At 51.0% G+C, this 25,487-nt stretch overlaps 1 protein-coding gene across 8 annotated transcripts in view; it reads right to left on the bottom strand.

The window, feature by feature from the left end:
* Nucleotides 1–20,423, bottom strand: part of A4GALT (alpha 1,4-galactosyltransferase (P1PK blood group)) — a 28,307-nt gene extending 7,884 nt beyond the window's left edge. For 2 of the 8 annotated variants that reach the window (XM_063622997.1, XM_063622996.1), the window contains exon 1: nt 20,318–20,423. The gene's annotated coding sequence lies outside the window, so the exon portion shown is untranslated. The remainder of the gene's footprint in view (nt 1–20,317) is intronic. The other 6 variants (XM_063623001.1, XM_063622999.1, XM_063623000.1 and 3 more) reach the window with 5 other exon arrangements.
* Nucleotides 20,424–25,487: the final 5,064 nt, after the last annotated feature.

Raw genomic sequence — 25,487 nt, 5'->3', positions numbered from 1 at the left:
TAAACGTTACTCCTGGGTGTGTCTGGGGGTGTTTCCGGATGAGATTACCATTCGAATGGCGGACGCAGGAAGCAGATGGCCCCCAGTGTGGGTGGGCCCCCAACCCTCGAGGGCCTGAGTAGAAGGAAAGGCTGAGGACGGAGGAATTTGCCCCTGTTTTCCTGCCTCAGTGCTGAGCTGAGACGTCTTGTTTCATCTTCTCATCGACTGGTTCTGTTTCTTTGGAGAGCCCTGACTAACCCAAGGGCCTACACCAACATTGGCCCGCAGTGGGTCACTGGGGATGGGCTGCTCCTGAGGTAGGGGGCAATCCACCCAGGAGACGGGGGCTCCAGGGCTCAATGGTGGGACCAGATGGAGCCACCACGCCCAGCACAGCCCTCGTCCCCTGGAAATGATTGTATGTGTTTTCTGTTGTCTCAGTCCTAAGGGGCAGTGGCTCCTCGCTCTCGTTCTGTTCCTGGTGCTAACGCAGGTTCAGCCGACAGCAGGAGCTCAACAGATGCTGATGAGATGAGGAATGGCCCTCCAGGAGAGCCTGAGGCTATTTCCACTCTTCTCATCTTCTTGGGGTCTCAACAAGAGGACCCAGGAAATGGAACTCCAGGAGCAAAGCCACGGTCGGGTGGTGGGAGACCAGCAGCTCATTCAAAGGTGGGATATGGGAAGAAACAGGCCCAGCAGTGGCCAAGGGGGGAGCATCAGTGACCATGGCTGGATCCTGCTGTGGCTTCCAAGCCTCCAGATAAGGAGCTGGCCCCTGTGCATGGCCAGGCTGGGGTGTGGCCACCCCTGCTGACTTGTGATTGTGACCCCAGACCCCTGAGGTGTAAGACACTAGCGCCAGGGTCACATGGGGGCTCCCACCGCGTCACCAGCCATGTGACCACAGTCAGGCCATGCTCCTCCTCTGAGCCTCAGTCTCTCTGTCCACAAAATGGGATTAACTCCACTTTGGAGGGATGGAAGGAGGCAATGCATCCCCAGGGCCCAGCCCACAGAACAGGCCCTCAGCAGATGTGGCCACGGCCATCGCGTCATAGGCCTTTCCTCCGGCAGGGGAACTGGTGGGTATCTGTGTGCAGAAGTCTCTGATGGGGCTAGAAGGGAAGGACCACTCAGGGTAGTGTTTAAGGTCAGGAAGCAGGGACATGCAGCCAGGACGTAGCATGCTCTTTACCACGCTCCCAGTCCCACAGCTGTCACCAACTGGATGGTCAGAGCCTGCCATCCCTGTCCCATGGTCATACTTGCTTCTAGTGGAGCCAAATCGGGTCCCCTCCCCACCCACCTCCACCCTTGCCTATTCAGACAGGGACCAAGATGGACTTCACCCCCAGGGTCTCCCAGCCATTGCCTCACGGTTTCCTTCCTGAGCAGGACTTTATGTGGCCAGGCCTGGAGGACAACGGCCCACACCAGCATACCTGAGCTTCCTTCCTGGCCCTGCCATGTGCCCACAAGACAGGCCACCTCTCTGAACCTTGGTTCGTCTGTGGACGGGGTAACACCAGCACCCAGGCCACAGGCTGCTGTGGGGATTAAGTGTGGTCAGGGCTCAGCTGGGTCCCAGACTCAGACAGGAGCCTGAGGTGGACCCCTGGCCAGGGTGAGGTAGAAAGGAAACTTCTCCCACTACCTTCTCCAGAGTCCCCATGACCCTAAGGTCACACGTGGCTTTGAACATCACTAACATGGCAGCTCCATAGAGAATGCTCCCGCCGCAGCAGGATAAAAAGGAGAAAAGTCACATGCACTGCTGTTCTGCAATGGAGGCAGAGGGGTCGTCTAGGTTTACCTACCCTGCACCCATTCATCCTCCTGAGAACACCTGCTGTCCTGTGGGGAGCCACCCCTGCCTGTGGGCCCTGCTCCCTGGCTGTTGCCGTAAGTACTGACTCAGGTCCGGCTAATGATAGTACCACATTCCCCTGGCCGCAGCGGTCAGGCTGAGGCACACAGAACCCAGTCTGGGCCAAGCAGAGATATGTGCTTCCCATGGGGTCACTAGGTGTGAGCCAGGAACTGTCAGGGCAGGGGGAATGAAGCCAGCCCTGAGGCAAGCAGAGCCAAGGGAAGGAGACAGAGACCCACGCGACACTGTCATGACACGTGGATCCCACCCTACATAGCCCACACAAGAGGAAAGGAGAGCCCAGAAGTCAATGACGGAACCTTCTGATGACCTCCTCAATCCATCAACAAATGTCTCATCCTCCTGATCATCGTCTCCTTCCTGCTTTTTCTCCCTAGGGCTCCTTGTCCCTCCCCTCTTTCTCTCACTCCTGCCACTCCAGGTTGGTCTCTCTCTTTCTCTCTCTCTCCTTTCTCCCTCCTCATCCCCCTCAGCAGACACCAGGATGCGCTTCTTGGTCCCTGACCCCACAACGTCATATCAGGGGCGGGGCTGCAATGGCAGGAGACAGAGAGGGTCAGGGCCAGGCTCACAGGACTGAAGGCACCTAGATGCGCAGCTGCTGTTGAGGACTTGTGTCCCCCACCGGAAAAAGGGGCTCCCCCGCCAGAGGAACACACTCTTTTTTTTTTTTTCAGAGATGGAGTCTTGCCCTGTCGCCCAGGCTGGAGTGCAGTGGTGCAATCTCGGCTCACTGCCAACTTCCACCACCCGGGTTCAAGCGATTCTTTTGCCTCAGCCTCCCAAGTACTACAGGAGTGCGCCACCATGTCCGGCTAATTGTTTTGTATTTTTAGTACAGATGGGGTTTCGCCATGTTGGACAGGATGTTCTGGAGCTCCTGACCTCAGGTGATCCGCCCACCTCGGCCTCCCAAAGTGCTGGGATTACAGGCGTGAGCCGCTGTGTCCGACTGAAACACACTCTTTACCCCCAACCGGCATGGGAGCCCCCTTGCTGGGAAGAGGACACCTGGACTCACTGGAACTGGGTGGTTTTGGGGAGGGGACGTAGTGGGAGATAAAGGGTCAGGAGGCTTCATGCAGATAAGGTGGAACGCCCACCGGGTTCCTCCACTTGCTGAGGACGCACTGGTGGAGTCAGGCGGTCCTGGCCCAAACAATGGGGTCGGCAGGTTGTCTTAGCTCAGCCTGACCCCCAGTGAGGGATGCGGGGATTACTCCAGCCAATCCCAGTCCCTGCTCCCCTGTTTAACTTTCAGAAAAGTAAAGGGGCCACAGTGGCACTCGGGCTGGGGTACATCACAGTGTGGTCTGCTGGCCACAGCACCCCTGCTCTCCAAACTGCAGCCTCAGCTGGCACATTGCTGCCCTGCTCTGTGTGTGTGTGTGTGTGTGTGTGTGTGTGTGTGTGTGTGTGTGTTGTCCCCACCAGGCTGTGAATGCCTTGGGGGCAGAGACTAGCCCAGCCTAGGGCTCAGCCACATGTATTAAATAAATAAGTAGTGGGCTTTTTTTTGTTGTTTGTTTTTGTTTTTTTTTTTTTTTGAGACAGAGTCTCACTCTATTGCCGAGGCTGGAGTGCAGTGGCACAATCTCAGCTCACTGCAACCTCTGCCACCCGGGTTCAAGTGATTGTCCTGCCCCAGCCTCCCGAGTAGCTGGGATTACGGGCACCTGCCACCACGCCTGGCTAATTTTTGTATTTTTAGTAGAGACGGGGTTTCACCATCTTGGCCAGGCTGGTCTTGAACTCCTGACCTCGTGATCCACAGGCCTCGGCCTCCCAAAGTGCTGGGATTACAGGTGTGAGCCACTGTGCCCAGCCTGCAATAAAGAGTGTTTTGAAAACTCTGAAAGTGCAGAACTAGGAAGCTGTCCTTGACCCACTCACCAGTGATGTCGGGAAGATGACTTGCCGTGTGAACTTAGACAGGTCACTTTCCTTTTTGGGCCTCAGATTCCCTTCTGCACAGTGCAGGGGAGGGAGGGTGCAGGCTAACCAAATGCTCTAACCTTGAGGGGACGCGTGGGCACCTGCTGCTAACTGCATGTGATAAGTAACACCTTAGCACAGACCTGAGGCGCCAAGAACCCTAAGGGATCCGGGGCAGAAGGCCACAGAGCCAAGAAACAGCACCGAGTACAGAATTCAAATCCAGGCCCTGACTGACAGCTTCTGCACCTGCTAAGATTTGGCAATGTGACCTTGGACCCACCTCTGCCCCTCCCTGGGCCTTCACTGCTTTGTCCATCAAAGGAGGGGGTGGGCTCCTTGGTCTTGGAACTCAGACCCCCCTTGGTGTGAAAACTCCATGTCCAGAGCTTTCAAACCCTGCTTGGAGGACCCAGTGTCCTGTTCCTCATCCCTAGCCCCCACCATCTTTCAGGGCACAAATAAATATAATATTTCTACCCAAGAAGTAAGAATGACAGTTTTTAGGAGGAAGTAATTGGCATAAGAAGGACTGTTTGTGGCTAGGTGCAGTGGCTCATGCTTGTGATCCCAGCACTTTGGGAGGCCAAGGTGGGCAGATCATGAGGTCAGGAGTTCAAGACTAGCCTGTCCAATATGGTGAAACCCCATGTCTACTAAAAATACAAAAATTAAATTAACTGGGCATAGTGGCGCATGCCTGTAATCCCAGCTACTCAGGAGGCTGAGGCAGGAGAACCACTTGAATCCTGGAGGCATGGAGGTTGTGATGAGCCGAGATTGCGCCATTGCACTCCAGCCTGGGCAACAAGAGCAAAAAAAAGCTTTGTCTCAAAAAAAGAAAAAAAAATTAGCCGGGTGTGGTGGTGCACACCTGTAGTCCTAGCTGCTCAGGAGGCTAAGGCAGGAGAATTGCTTAAACCTGGGAGGAGGAGATTGCAGTGAGCCGAGGTTGCACCACTGCACTCCAGCCTGGGCAACAAAGTGAGACTCTGGACTCAAAAAAAAAAAAAAGAAGGGCTGTTTGTAAGAAGGGCAGAGGGCTCTTTTCAGAGCAGAGGTTACAAAATATTCTTCCTCCCAGGCCTTTAACGCCTCAGAAGCCAGGAATCAAGCAGGCGGTCTTGCTCTCTGAGTGGACGTTACAAACAGAAAACTCAGGGAGGTGGACTTCATTCCAGGAGGAATAAGGCAGCAGCTTAGTTCTGAATTTTCCCTCATCTACCAAATTATACAAAGCAACATGGGTAAAGACAAACGAGAGAAACTAAGAGGCAGGGAAAACTTGCAAACTCCCAACCACAAGTGAGTGTGGCCCAAAGCACCTGCGAGCGGCAGACATGGCAATGGGTGGGGGGGCAGGAGGGGTGGGGAGGGCTCAGGAGTGGAAGACCCCAGAAAAGGCCACTTCTAAAAGGGAGACGGCAGAAGGCAGGAGCTACGGCCAGAATGAACTGGTAGTACTCAGGGCTGGAGGCAGGTGACCTCTTGAGACAGGTTAAGTTCTGGAGATGAAAGAGGAGTGGATGCAGAGAAAGGCCATATTTTAAAAGCACAACCCATTACCGTGGCAACAGAGGAGGGAGGCTTTCACCAGAGAAACCCAGAGAACTCTCCTGGCTTCTTTCCCAATTTCCACCAAAACCTCCTGTTAATTGCCACTCCAGGAAAATTCAACTAATTCAAATATGGAAAAAAATTTAAAGGTATAAAACAAAATGGAAACAGGGGTGAGGAGCACAAATACTCGCTTATATATAAAGAAAATTCACTATGAAAATATTGCTACAAGGCTGGGTGCAATGGCTCACTTTGGGAGGCCGAGGTGGGTGGATCACTTGAGGTCAGGAGTTCGAGAGACCAGCCTGGCCGATAGGGTGAAACCCTCTCTCTACTGAAAACCCAAAAAATTAGCTGGGCATGGTGGCGCGCGCCTGTAGTCCCAGCTACTTGGGAGGCTAAGGCAGGAGAATCATTTGAACCCAGGAGGTAGAGGTTGCGGTGAGCCGAGATCATACCACTGCACTCTAGCCTGGCGACAGAGATTCTGTCTCAAAAAAAAAAAAAGAAAAAGAAAAAGAAAATACTGGCATAAGACAAATACAAATTCGAATCCAAAATTACAGCATGAATTTAAAAATAAAAACACTTTAAAAAGTAATTCCAGGCCAGGTGTGGTGGCTCACACCTGTAATCCCAGCACTTTGAGAGGCCAAGGCAGGCAGATCATTTGAGGTCTGGAGTTGGAGACCAGCCTGGCCAACAAGGTGAAACCCCATCTCCATTAAAAATACAAAAATTACAGCCTGACTAATATGGTGAAACCCTGTATCTACTGAAAATACAAAAATTAACCAGGCATGGTGGTGTGTGCCTGTCATCCCAGCTACTCGGGAGGCTGAGGCACGAGAATCGCTTGAACCTGGGAAGTGGAGGTTGCAATGAGCCCAGATCGCACCACTGCACTCCAGCCTGGGTGACACAGACTACATCTCAAAAAAAAAAAAAAAAGTTGGCCGGGCACAGTGGCTCACACCTGTAATCTCAGCACTTTGGGAGGCCGAGGCGAGTGGATCACGAGGTCAGGAGATCGAGACCACGGCGAAACCCCGTCTCTACTAAAAATACAAAAAATTAGCTGGGCGTGGTGGCGGGCGCCTGTAGTCCCAGCTACTCGGAGAGGCTGAGGCAGGAGAATAGGGTGAACCCAGGAGGCGGAGCTTGCAGTGAGCCGAGATTGCGCCACTGCACTCCAGCCTGGGTGAAAAAGCGAGACTCCGTCTCAAAAAAAAAAAAAAAAAACAAGCAAAGATATAAAAGCAAATGCAAACAAAATGCTGGGGCAATAATCTTAATACAAAATGATGCAAAATCACAACAAACCTCACTAAATGAGCCAAAGAAGGGCAATTTATTATGCTAACCGTATAATTCATAATGCATCGAATAATACTGCAGCAATTTTCAGAATAGAAAAATTACAGATACTAGGATAAATATACCAAAACACTAATAAGAGATTTTAATTTACCACTTTCAGTCCAAGAAACGTTAAGTAGCATAAACAGAAATAAGAATTCAGAAGACCCAAATAAGATAATCAGTAAGGTACTATAATATTTCAAACTCTCGGCCGGGCGCAGTGGCTCACGCTTGTAATCCCAGCACTTTGGGAGGCCGAGGTGGGCGGATCACAAGGTCAGGAGATCGAGACCACGGTGAAACCCCGTCTCTACTAAAAAATACAAAAAATTAGCCGGGCGTGGTGGCGGGCGCCTGTAGTCCCAGCTACTCGGAGAGGCTGAGGCAGGAGAATGGCGTGAACCCGGGACACGGAGCTTGCAGTGAGCCGAGATTGTGCCACTGCACTCCAGCCTGGGCGACAGAGCAAGACTCCGTCTCAAAAAAAAAAAAAAAAAAAAAAAAAAAAAAAAAAATATTTCAAACTCTCTACCCTAGCGATAGAGACTGTGCTTTCTTTTCAAGAGCTGAGCTGATGGAACAGTCATGAAATCTGACCATATTCAGTCCAAAGAAAATGTCAATAACAATAAAAAAATATTTTAAAAATTTAAGATTATGAAGCAATATGACTAGAAATTAATTTAAAAATCAGGAAATTTTTTAAAAATTGTATCTATGGGATTCCTAGCAAATAAAAATAATAAAAACACCAGACTGGGCGTGGTGGCTCACGCTTGTAATCCCATCACTTTGAGAGGCCAAGGCAGATGAATCAGTTAAGAACAGGAGTTTGAGATCAGCCTGGCCAACATGGTGAAACCCAGTCTCTACTAAAAATACAACAAATTAGGCAGGCATGGTGGCACAGGCATGTAGTCCCAGCTACCTCGGGAGGCTGAGGCACGAGAATTGCCTGAATGGGAGGCAGAGGTTGCAGTGAGCCGAAATTGCATCATCATTTTCTACCCTGAGCGACTGAGACTCTTTCTCAAAATATACCACCACCACCAACAACAACAAATATCAAAACACCAAGTATCCATATCTACAGGAAACAGCTACAGCAATGATCAGAATATTTTTAGCCACCAGTGTATGTAACAATTAAAACAGAAGAGATAAAAATAAAGCACCAGTTTAAAAATGTTAGAAAAAGAACCACAAAATAAAACACAGAAACAATGGCTGGTCATGGTGGCTCCTGTCTGTAAATCTCAGAGCATTTTGGGAGGCTGGGGTGGGAGGATCGTTTGAAACCAGCCTGGGCACCACAGTGAGACCGTCACTACAAAAAAAAAAAAAAAAAAGGCTGGGCAAGGTGGCTCACGCCTGTAATCCCAGCACTTTGGGAGGCTGAGCCGGGCAGATCACCTGAGGTTGGGAGTTCGAGACCAGCCTGACCAACATGGAGAAACCCCATCTCTACTAAAAATACAAAATTAGCCAGGTGTGGTGGCACATACCTGTAATCCCAGCTACTGGGGAGGCTGAGGCAGGATAACCCAGGAGACAGAGGTTGCAGTGAGCCGAGATTGCGCCATTGCATTCTAGCCTGGGCAACAAAAGCAAAACTCCCTCTCAAAAAATAAAAAAATTTAGCCAGGTGTGGTGGTGTGTACCTGCAGTGCCAGCTACTCAGGAGGATCACCTGAGCCTGGGAAGTTAAGACTGCAGTGAGCCATGATGGTGCCACTGCACTCCAGTCTGTATGACACGGCAAGACCCTGTTTCGAGAAGAGAAGAGAGAGAGAGAGAAAGACAGGAAGGAAGGAAAGAAGGAAGGAAGGAAGGAAGGAAGGAAGGAAGGAAGGAAGGAAGGAAGGAAGGAAGGAAATAAGAAATAAATTAGGGAAGAAATAAGCAGGAGAACTAATAAATAAGGTAAAAAGCTGGCTCGTTGGAAAAAAGCCAATAAAATATACAACCACCAACTAACCTAATCAAGAGGGTGGGGAGAAAGCTTCCCATACAAACTAGGAAAGCCAAATGGGAAAATAACCAAATAAGCAGATAATTGTTTTAAAAAATAAGATAGTACTTAGCAAATAAAATTTAAAACCTCAATAAAATAATTTCTGGACAAAAATAATAAATCAAATGGATCCCAGAAGACATAGCTAATCTACACAGGACAACTTCCACATTAGAAACAGAATTATAAAAGGACTACCATTACAAAACAAAAGCACCAAGGCAAAACATTTTGGGAGGGAATCCTGGAAAACTCTGAAATAACAGATAATATTTAAACTGTTAAACAGCAACATATAGAAAGGAAAATTAAAATTTTTTTTTTTTTTTTAAAGACAGGGTCTGCTGTCACCCAGGCTGGAATGCAGTGGCACGATCGTGGCTCACTACAGCCTCTACTTTCCAGGCTCAAGTACATGATCCTCCCACCTCAGCCTCCTGAGTAGCTGGGACTACAGGCACATGCCACCATACCACGTTCATTTTTAGTAGAGATGGGGTTTCACCATGTTACCTAGGCTGGTCTTTAATTCCTAGGCTCCCACCTGCCTTGGCCTCCCCAAATGCTGGAACTACAGGCATGAGCCACTGTGCCAGGCAAAAAAAAAAAAATTTAAGTAAAGCAAATACTTAAACCAAAACCTGACAACGGCTTCACAGAATATCCTTCTGACCAATTTCACTTACGAATATTATTGTAAAAATCCAAAATAAAATATAAGCAAATAGAATTCAGCAGCACATTAAAATTAAATGGAGGCCAAGTACGGTGGCTCATGCCTGTAATCCCAGCAGTTTGGGAGGCTGAGGCAGGTGGATCACTTGATGCCAGGAGTTTGAGACCAGCCTGGCCAACATGGCAAAAACCCATCTCTACTAAAAATACAAAAATTAGCCCAGTGTGGTGGGACACGACTGTAATCCCAGCTACTCAGGAGGCTGAGGCATGAGAATCGCTTGAGCTTACAAGGCACAGGTTGCAGTGAGCCAAGACTGCACCACTGGCCGGGCACGGTGGCTCACACCTGTAATCCCAGCACTTTGGGAGGCTGAGGCAGGCGGATCACAAGGTCAGGAGATCGAGACCATCCTGGCTAACACAGCGAAACCCCGTCTCTACTAAAACATACAAAAAATTAGCCGGGCGAGGTGGCGGGCGCCTGTAGTCCCAGCTACGCGGGAGGCTGAGGCAGGAGAATGGCGTGAACCCGGGAGGCGGAGCTTGCAGTGAGCTGAGATCGCACCACTGCACTCCAGTCTGGGTGACAGAGCGAGACTCCGTCTCAAAAAAAAAAAAAAAAAAAAAAGACTGCACCACTGCATTCCAGCCTGGGTGGCACAGTGAGACTCTGCCTCAAAAAATAAAAAAAAATTTTAAAATGGGGGTGATTCAGGAATGCAAGTGGGGTTTATTCAAAGAATGCAAGGATGGTTCAATATAATTAGGAAATCATGAATATAATTCATCATATATTAAATAGATCTAAGCAGAAAAATCATCATCCCCAGTGACACCAAAAAACATTTAACAAAATAGCCAACACTTAGTAAATTATGAATCAATGGACACTTCCTTAACAAAATTATATAGATTAACACAGAAGCCAGGAACCAGTTTCATACTCCAGAGAGTACGAATACACAGTTTCATACATGGGCACTAATACTAAGCTCAGGGAAGACACAGATGCTGCCACCACCATCACTACACTGGGTGTATTCATCAGAGGAATCTGAGAAGGGAAAGAAAACCCAGTAGAAATAGTTAAAACTATTGCTATTTTCATATGATATTATTGTATACCTGGAAAAGTCAAGATAAATAATTGAAAAAGTAAAACTAAAGCATACTGGAAGATGGTAGTATAAACACACACACAAAATATAAATAACAAGTCACTAGAAGGTATGGTAAAAGAGAAGACCTCGCTTACAACAGCCACAACACTCAGGGTTAAACTTAACAAAAGATATTAAACGTCTATGTGAGGCCGGGTGCAGTGGCCCACACCTGTAATCCCAGCACTTTAGGAGGTTGAGGTAGGCAGATTGCTTGAGCCCAGGAGTTCAAGACCAGCCTAGACGACATGGTGAAACCTCATCTCCACAAAAAAATACAAAAATTAGTGGAGCATGGTGGTATGCACCTGTGGTCCCAGATACTTGAGAGGCTGAGGTGGGAGGATAGTTTGAGCCCAGGAGGGGGAGGCTGCAGCGAGCCAAGGTGGTGCCATCTCACTCCAGCCTGGGCAAGAGAGCAAGACTCCAGCTCGAAATAAATAAATAAAAACAATGCAGCCTTGTGGCTCATGCCTATAATCCTAGCACTTTGAGAGGCCGAGGCTGGTGAATGGCTTGAGCTCAGGAGTTTGAGACCAGCCCGGGCAACATGGCAAAACCCTATCTCTACTAAAAATACAAAAAAATTAGCCAAGTGTGGTGGTGCACACCTGTAACCCTAGCTACTCAGGAGGCTGAGGCAGAATTGCTTGAACCTGAGAGATGGAGGTTGCAGTGAGCCAAGATCACACTACTGCACTGCACTCCAGTGTGGATGACACAGCAGGACTCTGTCTCAAAAAAAAAAAAAAAAAAAGAAGTGACAACCTGGGACAACTTAAATGCAACTCACATCGCATAAGTCGAATTTTTCTAACATATAAAGAGCTCCGGCCGGGCGCGGTGGCTCACGCTTGTAATCCCAGCACTTTGGGAGGCCGAGGCGGGCGGATCACGAGGTCAGGAGATCGAGACCACGGTGAAACCCCGTCTCTACTAAAAATACAAAAAAATTAGCCGGGCGTGGTGGCGGGTGCCTGTAGTCCCAGCTACTCGGAGAGGCTGAGGCAGGAGAATGGCGTGAACCTGGGAGGCGGAGCTTGCAGTGAGCCGAGATTGCGCCACTGCACTCCAGCCTGGGCAACAGAGCGAGACTCCGTCTCAAAAAAAAAAAAAAAAAAAAAAAAAAAAAAAAAAAAAAAAAAAAAAGAGCTCCCAGAAATCAATAAGACCAACGCCCCAAAACAAAATGGGCCAAAGACAATTCACACACATACAAAATATGACCTCTAAACAAGTAAGCTAGAGCAATGATCTTTTTATAAGTAAGAGAAATGCAAATGGACATACTCAGATAGCATCTCTCACCTATCAGATTAGCAAAAATCCAAAACACTTGACACATTCTTCTGGCAAGGCTGTGAGCAAACAGGCATGCTCATACACAGCCAGTGGACACGCAAACAGTGCTCAGCCCCAATTTAACAACATCTATCTCACTCTGGGGCTTTATCCTACAGGTGAATGACATTTGCACAAGGTCACAGGTTTGCAGCTGCAAAAGATTAGAAACAACCCAAGGTCTTTCTTGAAGAGGCTGATTAAATAAACAATGACATAATGATAGCATGGAAATGGGAAGAGACCAATGCTGCTTTTACTCACTGTCATCTCCCCTGGGGCCAGCACAGATCCTACCACATAGTAAGTGCTCAATACATATTTTCTGTATTTTGTTTTTTGTTTTTTTTTCCACCGCCGAGTCTCGCTCTGTTGCCCAGGCTGGAGTGCAGTGGCATGATCTTGGCTCACTACAACCTCCACTTCCTGGGTTGAAGAGATTCTCCTGCCTCAGCCTCCCGGGTAGCTGGGACTACAGATGCGCGCCACCATGCCTGGCTAATTTTTGTATTTTTAGTTTTACCATGTTGGCCGGGCTGGTCTTGAACTCCTGACCTCAAGTGATCCACCCACCTCGGCCTTCCAAAGGGCTACGATTACAGGTGTGAGCCACCGTGACTGGTCTCAGTACATATTTTTTGAAAGGATGAGTAAATGATACCAGTCTTGCCCACAAAGCCAGGATCAAATGTGATAACTAATCCTGGGAAATGCCCTTTGCAAACTATAAACTCTACGCAGATGCAAATTACAGCTGCCTCATTATTTGAAGGTACAAATCAAGTCACATGCCTTTAGCTCTTCATGGTAAAGTACCCGACTACTTGCCAGTCCCAAGAGCGCCTTTCTTCCTTCCCTGAGGCCACCCTTCCCTCCCAGGGTCACTCTAGCTCTGCACAGGAGGCTGGATCTGGCTGGGTGGGGCTGGCTTCTCAGGGGCAGAGTGAAATTCCCCGCAACCCCTCCACAGGCTTTTATCTCAGTTCAGAAAGCACTCAGTGACCTTGAATCTGGGCTTCTACACCTTCACTCTGGACACACGCACATGCACACGTGGGGATATCCTGTCGCGCCAGGCTGCCTGGATGTGGATACGTTTTCTGACTTGGTCACTTGCTATGCACAGAGATCCCAGAGATGCAAGTCACAGGGAAAGCTCTTCACAGAGAAATCGTGCCTGGCAAATGCAATGCCCATGGAAAGGGCATCTAGAAATCTCGGTCTGAGTTAGAAGAGTCCTGAGTTCGTTCGATTTGAAAGAAAGTTTCCATGTTGTTTCACTTTCACCTGTTGTATTGTCTTAAAGATTAAAAATAACCAGCAGCAAGGCCGAGTGTGGTGACTCACACCTGTAATCCCAGCACTTTGAGAGGCTGAGGTGGGTGGATCGCTTGAGGCCAGAAGTTCAAGACCAGGCTGGCCAACAGCGTGAAACCCCATCTCTACTAAAAATACAAAAATTAGCTGGGCGTGGTGGCGGACGCCTGTAATCTCAGCTACTTGGGAGGCTGAGGCAGGAGAATTGCTTGGACCTGGGAGGTGGAGGTTGCAGTGAGCCAAGACCCTGCCATTGCACTCCAGCCTGGGCAACAAGAGCGAAACTCCGTCAAAAAAAAGAAAGAAAGAAAGACAGACAGACAGACATCAGGTGCTGGCTGGGCGAGGTGGCTCACACCTGTAATCCCAGTACTTTGGGAGGCTGAGGCAGGAGAATCTTGAGGCCAAGACTTGCGTGGGCAACATAGGGAGACCACATCACTACCAAAAATAAAAATAAAACAATTAGCCAGGCGTGGTAGTCCCAGCTACTCAGGAAGCTGAGGTAGGAGGACTGCGTGAGCCCAGAAGGCTGAGGCTGCCGTGAGCTATGCTCATACCCCACACTCCAGCCTGGGCAACAGAGCAAGACTCTGTCTCAAAAAAAAAAAAAAAATGGCAGGCATGGTGGTTCCCTCCTGTAATTCCAGAATTTTGGAAGGCCAAGGCGGGAGCATCACTTGAGCCCAGGAGTCCGAGACCAGCCTGGGCAACATAGTGAAACCCCGTTTCTTCAAAAAATACAAAAATTAGCATGTGCCTGTAGTCTGAGCTACTCGGGAGGCTGAGGTGGGAGGATGGTTTGTGCCCAGAAGACTGAGCCAGGGTTTCATAACTGCACACCAGCTTGGGCAACAGAGCAAGGTCCTGTCTCAAAAAAAAAAAAAAAAAAAAAAAGATCAACCTAGCCAACACGGTGAAACGCCGTCTCTACTAAAAATACAAAAATTAGCCACGCATGGTGGCTGGCACCTGTAATCCCAGCCACTCGGGAGGCTGAGACAGGAGAATCGCTTACACCATGGTAATCATCACTTACTTCTTTGAGCATGTCCTTAATTACTTCTATAGGATTGGTTCCTAGAAGTGAGCCCTCTGGGTCAAAGGAAATGTAATTTAGGGCTGGGCAAGGTGGCTCATGCCTCTAATCCCAGCACTTTGGGAGGCGGAGGTGTGAGGATCACTTGAGCCCAGGAGCTCCAGACCAGCCTGGGCAACATAACAAGACTCCTTCTCTGCAAAAAATCAAATAAAAAAATTAGCAGGGAATGGTGGAGGGTGCCTGTGGTCGCAGCTACTCAGGAGGCTGAGGTGGGAGGATCGCTTGAGCCCAGGAGGTTGAGGCTGTAGTGAGCCATGATTGCACCAGTGCACTCCAGCCTAGACAATAGAGCAAGAACGTATCTCAAAAATTATATTAAAAAAAAAAGGTAACTCCTGGACTCAAGTGATCCACCCCCTTCAGCCTCCTAAAGTGCTAGAATTACAGGTGTGAGCCACCACACCTGGCCGGAGAGATACAACTTTTTTTTTTTTGAGATGGAGTTTCGCTCTTGTTGCCCAGGCTGGAGTGCAATGGTGCAATCTCAGCTCACTGCAAACTCCGCTTCCCAGGTTCAAGCGATTCTCCTGCCTCAGCCTCCTGAGTAGCTGGGATTACAGGCATGCACCACCACACCCAGCTAATTTTGTATTTTTAGTAGAGATAAGGGTTTCTCCATGTTGGTCAGGCTGGTCTCAAACTCCCGACCTCAGGTGATACGCCCGCCTCGGCCTCCCAAAGTGCTGGGTTTGCAGGCGTAAGCCACCGCGCCCGGCCTCAGAAATATAAAGCTTCAGATATGGAACCCTAACCTGCTCTCTCCCACTCCTACTCCAGGCTCAGGGCACACTTGCCTCACCACAGGCTCTCCCAGGGCATAGGAGGGCGAGTGGGGTGCATGACCATCCTTTCCACCACTGGGGTGAGTGGCAAATGTGATCTCACTGTTGTTTCTGTTTGCACTGCTGACTGGGTGAGAAGGCTTCTCCAGTGTTGAGTTAACGTTTATTAAAAGCTCACTGTCAGGCCTGGAGCTGTGTGGTTTCATAATAACAATGGCGTGTGTTTTCTGAGCACTGACCATGTGCAGCCGTTGGTCAAGGTGGTTTTCTGCTTTGACTTGTTTAATCCCTCACCATCCTGTGTGGCAGGTCCTCTTATGATTAACTACAGTGTAAGCGCGGAGGAAACCAAGACCTGCTGGGCAGAGGCAGAGCGGGGTTCGAACACCCTTTGCTGGGGGAAAGGGGTCTACCTGTGGCCCAGCCTCATTTGCCTGGGGCTGCACCAGGGCTAGCGGCTCAATCTCACTGCGGCCAAGAGGAGGCGCTTGACTCCGAGACTCAGTCTCCTTGTCTGTAAAGTGGGAATAACAGCATGGTGGCTGAGAGGGTCTGGTAAGGTCAGGTAACAGTGTCTGGCTTAGTGGAGAGAGGCCTACCCCCAACTGAAGGGGAAGGAGCAAATGATGGTCACAGATGATTGGGGCTCTCTGGGTCCTGTACCTATATCTGGGACAATGACTTTCAAACAGCAAAGATGAAGACAGACACTCTTCCTGTTTCGCTCTCATGTGCTGGTCCACCTGGCTCCCCGTCTGCCAGCTCAGACTGCACAGCGTGACCACAGAAGGCTGTGGTGCTCCTGCTGGAGTAGGCTTGTGGTGGGTGAGAGTGCGGGCACAGGGGAAGGTGTGTGGGCACAGGGGAGGGTATGCGGACACTGGTCTGGAAGGGAAGGGGGCTCCCCTAGTCCTGTGGCCAACGGCACAGCTGGAAGCTCCTGCAACCCCAAGATCTGTCCAGAGGGAAGACAAAGGCAGCAGATGGGAGAGGAAAAGGCACTTATTCAAAGAGCTGCCACTTCCTGACAGCTACAAGAAAGGGAGCCTTGGAGAGAAGAGCAATTCCCAAGGGCATGTGGTTGGTATGTGGAGAGCCTGCTTTGAACCTGGCCCTGCATGGACTTACCCTGAACTAGGCTCTCACCTCCCTGCGTAGTCATCAATGGGAGTGTTCACACCTGCTCCCTCCCAGGGAGGAAGCACCGAGGACTTCCAACTCCCTCCGGGGAAGATCAAAGGCAATTCATCAAGTGTCCCCCCAGCCCCTCCCTCTTGCCTCCTGTCCTCACCAGCCCAGGAGGATCCTTGGGAGCAGCACTGCATCCTCCCACCTCCTCAGTCCTTGGAGACCTCAGCCTATCAACCTGTCCCTCCTTCTCCTGGGACTGAGGGAGCTGAGCGCTCTCTTCTAGCTTTCCCATCAGCTCATAAATGCAGCCAAGTCTCCCTCATCAGAAAGCACACACACAGATAAAGTAAAATAAAAAAACTTGCTGCTCCTCTCTATCTCTCTCTCTCACAGACATACACCCACACACACACACCCACACACACACAAACACACCCACAAATAAGAGCCAAATGATAAACTGGGGAAAGATCCTTGCCACACAGAGACCAGACAAGGGGTAAAACCTTACTGATGAGCTCAAACCAATCAATAAGCAACACACAACCTGGCTGCTCATACTCTGACCCAGGAATTTCATTTCTAGGAAATACGAAGAAATATCTAGCTGGGTCTAGATACAGCCATTCTAGAAGTTCATACACACTGATTACCAGGTTAATTCCTTCCCAGGAAAGATCTGGCCATGTATAAATGTATGCAGAAATTCAATGTAACATTTTTTTTTTTTTGAGGCGGAGTCTCGCTCTGTCACCCAGGCTGGAGTGCAGTGGCGCGATCTCGGCTCACTGCAAGCTCCGCCTCCCCGGTTCTCGCCATTCTTCTGCCTCAGCCTCTCCGAGTAGCTGGGACTACAGGCGCCCGCCACCACGCCCGGCTAATTTTTTTTTAATATATTTTTAGTAGAGATGGGGTTTCACCGTGGTCTCGATCTCCTGACCTTGTGATCCGCCTGCCTCGGTCTCCCAAAGTGCTGGGATTACAAGCGTGAGCCACCGCGCCCGGCCTAATTCAATGTAACATTATCAAAAAGAGCCAAATATATTTTTAAAAAGTCAAAAGAGATCCAATAACTCAACATGTAGCAAAATGCAAGCATTGAAAAATATAAAAAATGTGATGAGGAATGCTCATGAAATTATACTAATGGAAAAATATTTTATATAGACAAGATATGCAAATATGGAAAAACGTGTTATTTTATTATTTTTATTTTATTTATTTTTTTTTTTGGAGACGGAGTCTCGCTCTGTTGCTCAGGCTAAAGTGCAGTGGCGCCATCTCAGCTCACTGCAACCTCCGCCTCCCAGGTTCAAGCGATTCTCCTGCCTCAGCCTCCTGAGTAGCTGGGATTACAGGCACGTGTCACCATGCCCGATTAATTTATTGTATTTTTAGTGGAGATGGGGTTTCACCATGTTGGCCAGGCTGGTCTCAAACTCCTGACTTCAAGTGATCCACCTGCCTCAGCCTCCCAAAGTGCTGGGATTACAGGCGTGAGCCACCGTGCCCAGCTAGAAAAACGTGTTTTTAAAGGTCTGGCAAAAAAAAGGGCAAATGTTAACAATAGTTATCTACAAGTATGCAAACAGGAATGGTTTTTCCTACTTCTTTCGGTTAATTCATTCAAACAATATTCAGGAAGCACCTGCTAGGTGCCAGGCCTGGCACTAGGCTCTGGGATCTGGGATCTGTACAAGGGTCCTTCCCTCCAGGAGCTTCCAATCTGGAGGGAAGGATGCGGTGAGCCAATGAAAATGCAGGGTGATCAACAGGAGTTCGTGAGGCTGGGCGTGGCGGCTCACGCCTGTAATCCCAGCACTTTGGGAGGCCGAGGTGGGCGGATCACCTGAGGTCAGGAGTTCGAGACCAGCCTCAACATGGAGAAACCCCATCTCTACTAAAAATACAAAATTAGCCGGGCGTGGTGGTGCATGCCTGTAATCCCAGCTACTCGGAAGGCTGAGGTAGGATAATTGCTTGAATCTGGGAGGCAGAGGTTGTGGTGAGCCGAGATCGTGCCATTGCACTCCAGCCTGGGCAACAAGAGCGAAACTCTATTTCAAAAAGAACAAAAAAAAAACAACCGGAGTTCGTGAGCACACCTAGGAGGTCCCCAAAGAAGGAGGCAGCTGGGGAGAGTGAGAAGAGGTGCACTTCAGAACTCAGATGGCCAGCTTAGTGGTGGAGCAGTCCACCTGCCACCACCTTCCAGGACCTGCATCCCCAGCTGAGCTGCATCCTTGGAGGTCTGAACCCAGTGGCCCCATGGCCAGGTGGGCTTGGGAGTTGCTAGCTGGGGCTGATGTGGTAGTTCACAAACTCCTGGTGTTCCACACAAACCACCTAGAGATTCTGCCAATCCTGCCCCACATTGGGGTCCCAGGGCCCATCACAGGAACTGGAAATTAATGGACCCATTAACCTAGCAGCTAGAGGGCTTCAATTAGTACAAGGAAACAAAACACATTTTGTAGACGGCTGTCCATTTCGGAGTTTATCCTCTAATACTGAGCTGTCCTAGCAGACAAGAAACGACAGGCACCCAAGGCATTAGAAAAATGTTTGAGAGAAAAACTAATGACAACATTGGGTGTAGTGGTGTGTGCCTGCAGTCTCAGCCACTAGGGAAGCTGGGGTGGGAGGATCGCTTGAGCCTAGCAGTTTGAGGCTGCAGTGAGCTGCCACTCCAGCCTGGGTGACAGAGGGAGACCCTAAAAAACAAACAGAAAACTAATGATAGAGAGGATTCCATCTCTCCTCTTCCTTTCTTTTCCTTTATATTTTGTTTTCCTTTGTATTCCTTTGATTTGGGGACCCTCTTTTTGGGGGTTTCAGCTATGGAAACAGTGTAGCAGGGTTTCAGGTTCTGCAGAAGGTTTGAGGCTGGAGAGGGCTGTGGGAAATATTGAGGGAGGCCTGGCTCCATCTGCACTCTGCTATGGGACCCTGGGCAGGGTGGCTCCCCCATTCTTTGGGAGGAGGTGACAAAGGGGAAGTCTTTGGGCAGCTGGTGGCGGGAAGGGGAAGGCCAGACCTGGCCTGAGACACACCAGGTGCTCGGGGTTATTTGCTGAGTGCAGGGTAAGTGACCCCAAGGGGCCTTCGCGGAACAGTCAATCACTCCACGTTGGCGGAGGGGAGGAAGCCGCAGAGAGGGTGTCGTGAGGGAAAGGTGGGTGCAGGGGAGATGGCGCTTTAACCCACTCAGGGCCAGAAGCTCAGCTGAGACTATCCAGGTGGGAACTTGTCTCTCCGGATGACAGGTGATGAAACTGAGGGAAGGGGACTCGCCCTGGCAGTGAAACGGGATGGGCGCTGGGACCAGGTGCCCCAGCAGAGCCTCTCCCAAGCCCAGTTCCGCTCCTGCTCAGCCCTCTACCTTCCCCAGCTGGAGAGGAGGGAGGGGCGCCTGCGGATCCGAGGCGAGCCCGGAGGCTGGGAGACTCCAATTGGCTCGCCCCGTGCCCAGCTCGTACCCAGGCCGTTTCCCGCACGGGGAGGGCCCTTCCCGCTTTTGGGCAGGTCCAAATCCTCACCCTCCCTAAGGCCGGCGCCGACGCTTCCAGCTCGGCAGAGCCCCCTCCTGCGGGCCGCTCTCCATCCCGTCCCCAGTCGCATCCGCTCCGGGGCGAGCACAGCCCGACGCCCAGGCCTCCCCCGGACGGAGGGGCGCGACTCGCCCACGGTGGCCGGGCAGACCCTGCCTCGAACCTGGCTTCTCCCCGACGCCCCCTCTCCAGCCCCGGGACCCAACCGGGTGGGGCTGCCCTCGAGGGCTCCGGAGCCAGGCGCGTCCTGCCCGCGAGGGCCGAGGCTCCGGGTCCAGCCGCCGTGCTCCACTTCGGGGCGCAGTTGGGGTGGAGGCGGTGGCCGGGACCGCCGCGCGGGGTTCGTGCGCGCACAAATGTCGCCTCCAGAACAGGTGGACCGGGCAAGGGCGGCGGCCCAGCCCCTCCGCCCCTGCCCCTGCCTTCCCGAGGCGCCTCCTCCCCACTGGGAGCCGCAGGATCCGCCTGGAGCCCCCGTACCCCGCACCTTCGGCGCGGCCCCTCGTACCTCTGGCTCCCGCGGCGGCGGGCGGCGGACAGCGGGGCTCCGGCGGGCGGGCGGCGCGGCGGCCGGAGGGCAGTGCCCGGGGCCCGGCGGGAGGCAGCACCGCCCCTCCGGCCCGGGGCGGGGCCAGCGCCGCCCCGCCCCGCCCGTCCCGCCCTGCCCTGCGGGTCCCGGTCCCCAGAGCCCCTGCTGGGTCCCCGCCACCCCGCCCGCGCGCCCCCGCTCCTCCCCGGGGCGGGTGCGGACCGTCCCCAGCCCGCCGGCCAACAGGTAGGGAGCGCTCCCCGGCCTCCGCGCCGCCAGTATTACGGGTTACCATCCTGTTTTCCCCATTGAACTGATGAGAAAACTGAGGTTCAGAAGGTTGAGTACCTCGATGTTCTGCAGTGGAGAAGGGACGCTGTCACCCCTGGGACCCGGGTCGGCCTGATCCCACCGCCTCCTGCCGGGACCGTGCTAAGGGCGTTGCCTGCATCACCCCAGTGTTTGCGGAATTCCAGTTATTTGCTGTATCCTTAACGCCGCCCCGTCCTTTCTCTACTCCTTCTCTTCCTCACTCTCACCTCGCCCATCTTCACAGCATATTGCTATTGGTAATTTGTTCAATGTGAAGAATTGGAATGTATCACACACAATTCGTGTATCATAAAACTGTATTTTATTCTCTTTGGAACATGCCATATTTCCAGCATGTCACAGCCCTAGTGCTTTTAATTCTTACTCCTCTGGGACAACAAAGACTGCAAAAAATGAAACCATTGGGTGACTTCTGGAGTGCTGACGCCCATCCTCTCACTCGGCTGATGACCCGGTGCTCAAGCCACTGAGAAAATGGAACCCCTATCGTAGCCCTGAGAAAGAGCCTGGCACTCAATGGGTGCCCAATAAATACACTTCGAATGAAGGAATCAGTAGAAAATTCCCACCAGCTCCCCCACCCACCCGCTGAGGTAGCACCCACTCCCTTCCCTCCTGGGACCGGGCTGAACCCGTCCAGCTCCTGGCCACCACCACCCCCTCCAGAAGATCCCGACCCTTCAAGCCAACTCTGATCCCGAAACCCTGCCCTCTCTCCGCTCTCCCTGGGTCATTCCCATCACAGGCTGTTACTTCTCCCATCTTAAAACGGAAACAAGAGGCCGGGCAAGCACTCACGGCTGTAATCCCAGCACTTTGGGAGGCCAAAGCAAGCAGATCACCTGAGATCAGAAGTTCAAGACCAGCCTGGCCAACATGGTGAAACTCCATCTCTACAAAATACAAAAATTAGCTGGACATGCTCACTTGAACCCAGGAGGCGGAGGTTTCAGTGAGCCTAGATCATGCCACTGCACTCCAGCCTGGGTGACAAGGGCCAGACTCTGTCTCAAAAAAAAAAAAAAAAATGAATGAATGTGGACCCTTGTGGACCCTTTCTCCACTGGTAATATTCTTTTTTTTTTTTTTTTTTTTTTTTTTTTTTTTTTTTTTGAGAAGAGACTCGCTCTGTTGCCTAGGCTGGAGTGCAGTGACACTGTCTCAGCTCACTGCAACCTCTGTCTCCTGGTTTCAAGTGATTCTCCTGCCTCAGCCTCCTGAGTAGCTGGGACTACAGGCGTGCACAGCCATGGCTAATTTTTGTATTTTTTTTTTTTTTTTTTTTTTTTTGAGACGGAGTCTCGCTCTGTCGCCCAGGCTGGAGTGCAGTGGCGCAATCTCGGCTCACTGCAAGCTCCGCCTCCCGGGTTCCCGCCATTCTCCTGCCTCAGCCTCTCCGAGTAGCTGGGACTACAGGCGCCCGCCACCACGCCCGGCTAATTTTTTTGTATTTTTTAGTAGAGACGGGGTTTCACCGTGGTCTCGATCTCCTGACCTCGTGATCCACCCGCCTCGGCCTCCCAAAGTGCTGGGATTACAAGTGTGAGCCACCGCGCCCGGCCTAATTTTTGTATTTTTAGTAGAGACAGGGTTTCACCATGTTGGCCAGCCTGGTCTTGAACTCCTGACCTCAAGTGATTCACCCGCCTCAGCCTCCCACAATGTGGTGATTACAGGTGTGAGCCACCGCACCTGGCCCACTTGTAATACTTTTAATGCTTTTGCTTTATGTTGGCTTTTCCATGATCACAAATCTATTTTTCAGGGAAACTTTGTATTGCTACCCTAAATGGAACCCCAGTATCTCAGAGACTAGAAGGCAACAGTAAAAGTAAAACTAAAACAATGTTATAAAGCCCGGGTAGGTCCTGTTGCCTCTCCAAGAGCTGAGCTCCTCCTGCCCTCTCCTTGTTAAAAGGAAGATTCATCCCAGCACTTTGGGAGGCCAAGGCAGGCGGATCACAAGGTCAGGAGATCGAGACCATCCTGGCTAACAAGGTGAAACCCCGTCTCTACTAAAAATACAAAAAAATTAGCCAGGTGTGTGGCAGGCGCCTGTAGTCCCAGCTACTTGGGAGGCTGAGGCAGCAGAATGGTGTGAACCCGGGAGGCGGAGCTTGCAGTGAGCTGAGATGGCGCCACTGCACTCCAGCCTGGGCGACAGAGTGAGACTCGATCTCAAAAAAAAAAGGAAGATTCAAAAGGCGTAGAGAGATATTCAAGGCAGGCCAGCATCCAGCAAAGACTTGCCTCTGGACTTAAGCAAAGGGATTAAAAGAGAATTGAGAAGGGAATGGCTTTCTTATAATAGCCATCGCTGGAGCTGTGCCCAGACCCACAAGCTCTTCCTGGCTATGCCTGGGGAAGCGGCCTCCTTGCAGCTTGTTAATCTCACGACCCTCTGAGGTCACCCTGTTATCCCCATTTTACAGATGAAAAACATGGAGGCCGAGCGCGGTGGCTCACGCTTGTAATCCCATCACTTTGGGAGGCCGAGGTGGGCGGATCACGAGGTCAGGAGATCGAGACCACGGTGAGACCCCGTCTCTACTGAAAATACAAAAAATTAGCTGGGCGTGGTGGTGGGCGCCTGTAGTCCCAGCTACTCGGAGAGGCTGAGGCAGGAGAATCACTTGAACCCGGGAGGCAGAGGTTGCAGTGAGCTGAGATCGTGCCACTGCACTCCAGCATGGCAACAGAGCGAGACTTCATCTCAAAAACAAACAAAAAAAACGGAGGCTGTTGGCTGGGTGCGGTGGTTTAAGCCTATAATCCCAGCACTTGGATGGCCGAGGCAGGCGGATCACCTAAGCTTGGGTGTTCAAGACCAGCCTGGCCAACATGGCGAAAACCCATCTCTACTAAAAGTACAAAAATTAGACAGATGTGGTCGTGCCTGCCTGTCATCCCTGCTACTCAGGAGGCTGAGGCAGGAGAATTGCTTGAAACTGGGAGGCAGAGGTTGCAGTGAGCCGAGATCATGCCACTGCACTCCAGCCTAGGTGAGAGCGAGACCCCGTCTTAGAAAAAAGAAAAATACTGAGCCCAAGATGGAAATTAACCTAAGCTCACAGAGGCTGAGGCAGTAGGATCATTTGAACCCAGGAGTTCAAGACCAGCCTGGGCAACATAGAATGATCCTATCTCGGCCGGGTGCAGTGGCTCACACCTGTAATCCCAGCACTTTTGGAGGCCGAGGTAGACGGATCACAAGGTCAGGAGATCGAGACCATCCTGGCTAACATGGTGAAAGCCCATCTCTACTAAAAATACAAAAAAAAAAAATTAGCCAGGCGTGGTGGTGGGTGCCTGTAGTCCCAGCTACTTGGGAGGCTTTCACAGGAGAATGGCATGAACCCAGGAGGCGGAGCTTGCAATGAGCCGAGATCGCGCCACTGCACTCCAGGCTGGGCGACAGAGAGAGACTCTGTCTCAAAAAAAAAAAAAAAAAAAAAAGGCCGGGCGCGGCGGCTCACGCTTGTAATCCCAGCACTTTGGGAGGCCGAGGCGGGCGGATCTCGATGTCAGGAGATCGAGACCATGGTGAAACCCCACCTCTACTAAAAATACAAAAAATTAGCTGGGCGGGGTGGCGGGCGCCTGTAGTCCCAGCTACTTGGGAGGCTGAGGCAGGAGAATGGCGTGAACCCGGGAGGCAGAGCTTGTAATGAGCCGAGATCGCGCCACTGCACTCCAGGCTGGGTGACATAGCGAGACTCCGTCTCAAAAAAAAAAAAAAAAAAAAAAAAGAATGATCCTATCTCAAAATCAAGGTAAGAAAGAAAAAGACAAGCAGAGGTTGGAATTCAAATTTGCCTGACCCCCAAAGCCCCAGCAGCCTTTGAAGCCAAATTATTTTCCAGCCTGACCTGTCCCGACTGTAGGGAGAGCTTCAGAGACCAGGGCATGAAGGAGGAAGCAGGAGACAAAAGAGCCTACGTGTCTGACCTGCCCTGGCCTTAGTTCACTCATCTGTGAAACCCTGCCCTGGAAGCACAGCCTGGCCCATGTTGCCCTGGGCTCTCCTGACCCCCGGAGCACCCCCTCCGCCTCTGAGCCCCGTGCTCCCCTCTTCCCTCCCTACTAGCACCCTGGCAGGTCCCTTTCCTCCTAAGGTTGAGCACACGGGCTCTGAGAGGAAGGGAAGGCATGGCTCGTGGCTGGCTTTCTGGTTGGAGATGGATAGCCCTGGGACGCTTGTGAAAGAAGAGAGTGATCTGCCTGGGGTTGAATCTGCCTCTCTTAGCAGGGTGGGTGTGGGCATATTTTTTTTCTTTCTTTTTTTGAGACACTCTTACCCAGGCTGGGATTCATTATTATTATTATTACTATGTAGAGACAGGGTCTCACTCTGTTGCCCAGGATGGAGTGCAGTGATGTGATCGCAACTGACTGCAGCCTTGACCTCCCAGGCACAAATGATCTTCCTGCCTCAGCCTCCTGGGTAGCTGGGATCACAGGTGTGCACCACAATGCCTGGCTTTTTTTTTTTTTTTTTTTGAGATGGAGTTTTGCTCTTGTCACCCAGGCTGGAGTGCAATGGCTCAATCTCGGCTCACTGCAACCTCTGCCTCCTGGGTTCAAGTGATTCTCCTGCCTCAGCCTCATGAGTAGCTGGGATTACAGGCGCCCACCACCACACTTGGCTAATTTTTTTGTATTTTTAGTAGACACAGGGTTTCACCACATTGGTCAGGCTGGTCTTGAACTCCTGACCTCAGATGATCCACCCACCTTGGCCTCCCAAAGTGCTGGGATTACAGACGTGAGCTACCACACCTGGCTTTTTAAAAAATATATATTTTGAAGAGACAGT

The sequence above is a fragment of the Symphalangus syndactylus genome, chromosome 18 (assembly GCF_028878055.3).
Source record: "Symphalangus syndactylus isolate Jambi chromosome 18, NHGRI_mSymSyn1-v2.1_pri, whole genome shotgun sequence".
Classification (NCBI taxonomy): domain Eukaryota; kingdom Metazoa; phylum Chordata; class Mammalia; order Primates; family Hylobatidae; genus Symphalangus; species Symphalangus syndactylus.
The sequence above is the reverse complement of the archived record's forward strand: the minus strand, read 5'-3'. Positions and strand labels throughout refer to the sequence as shown.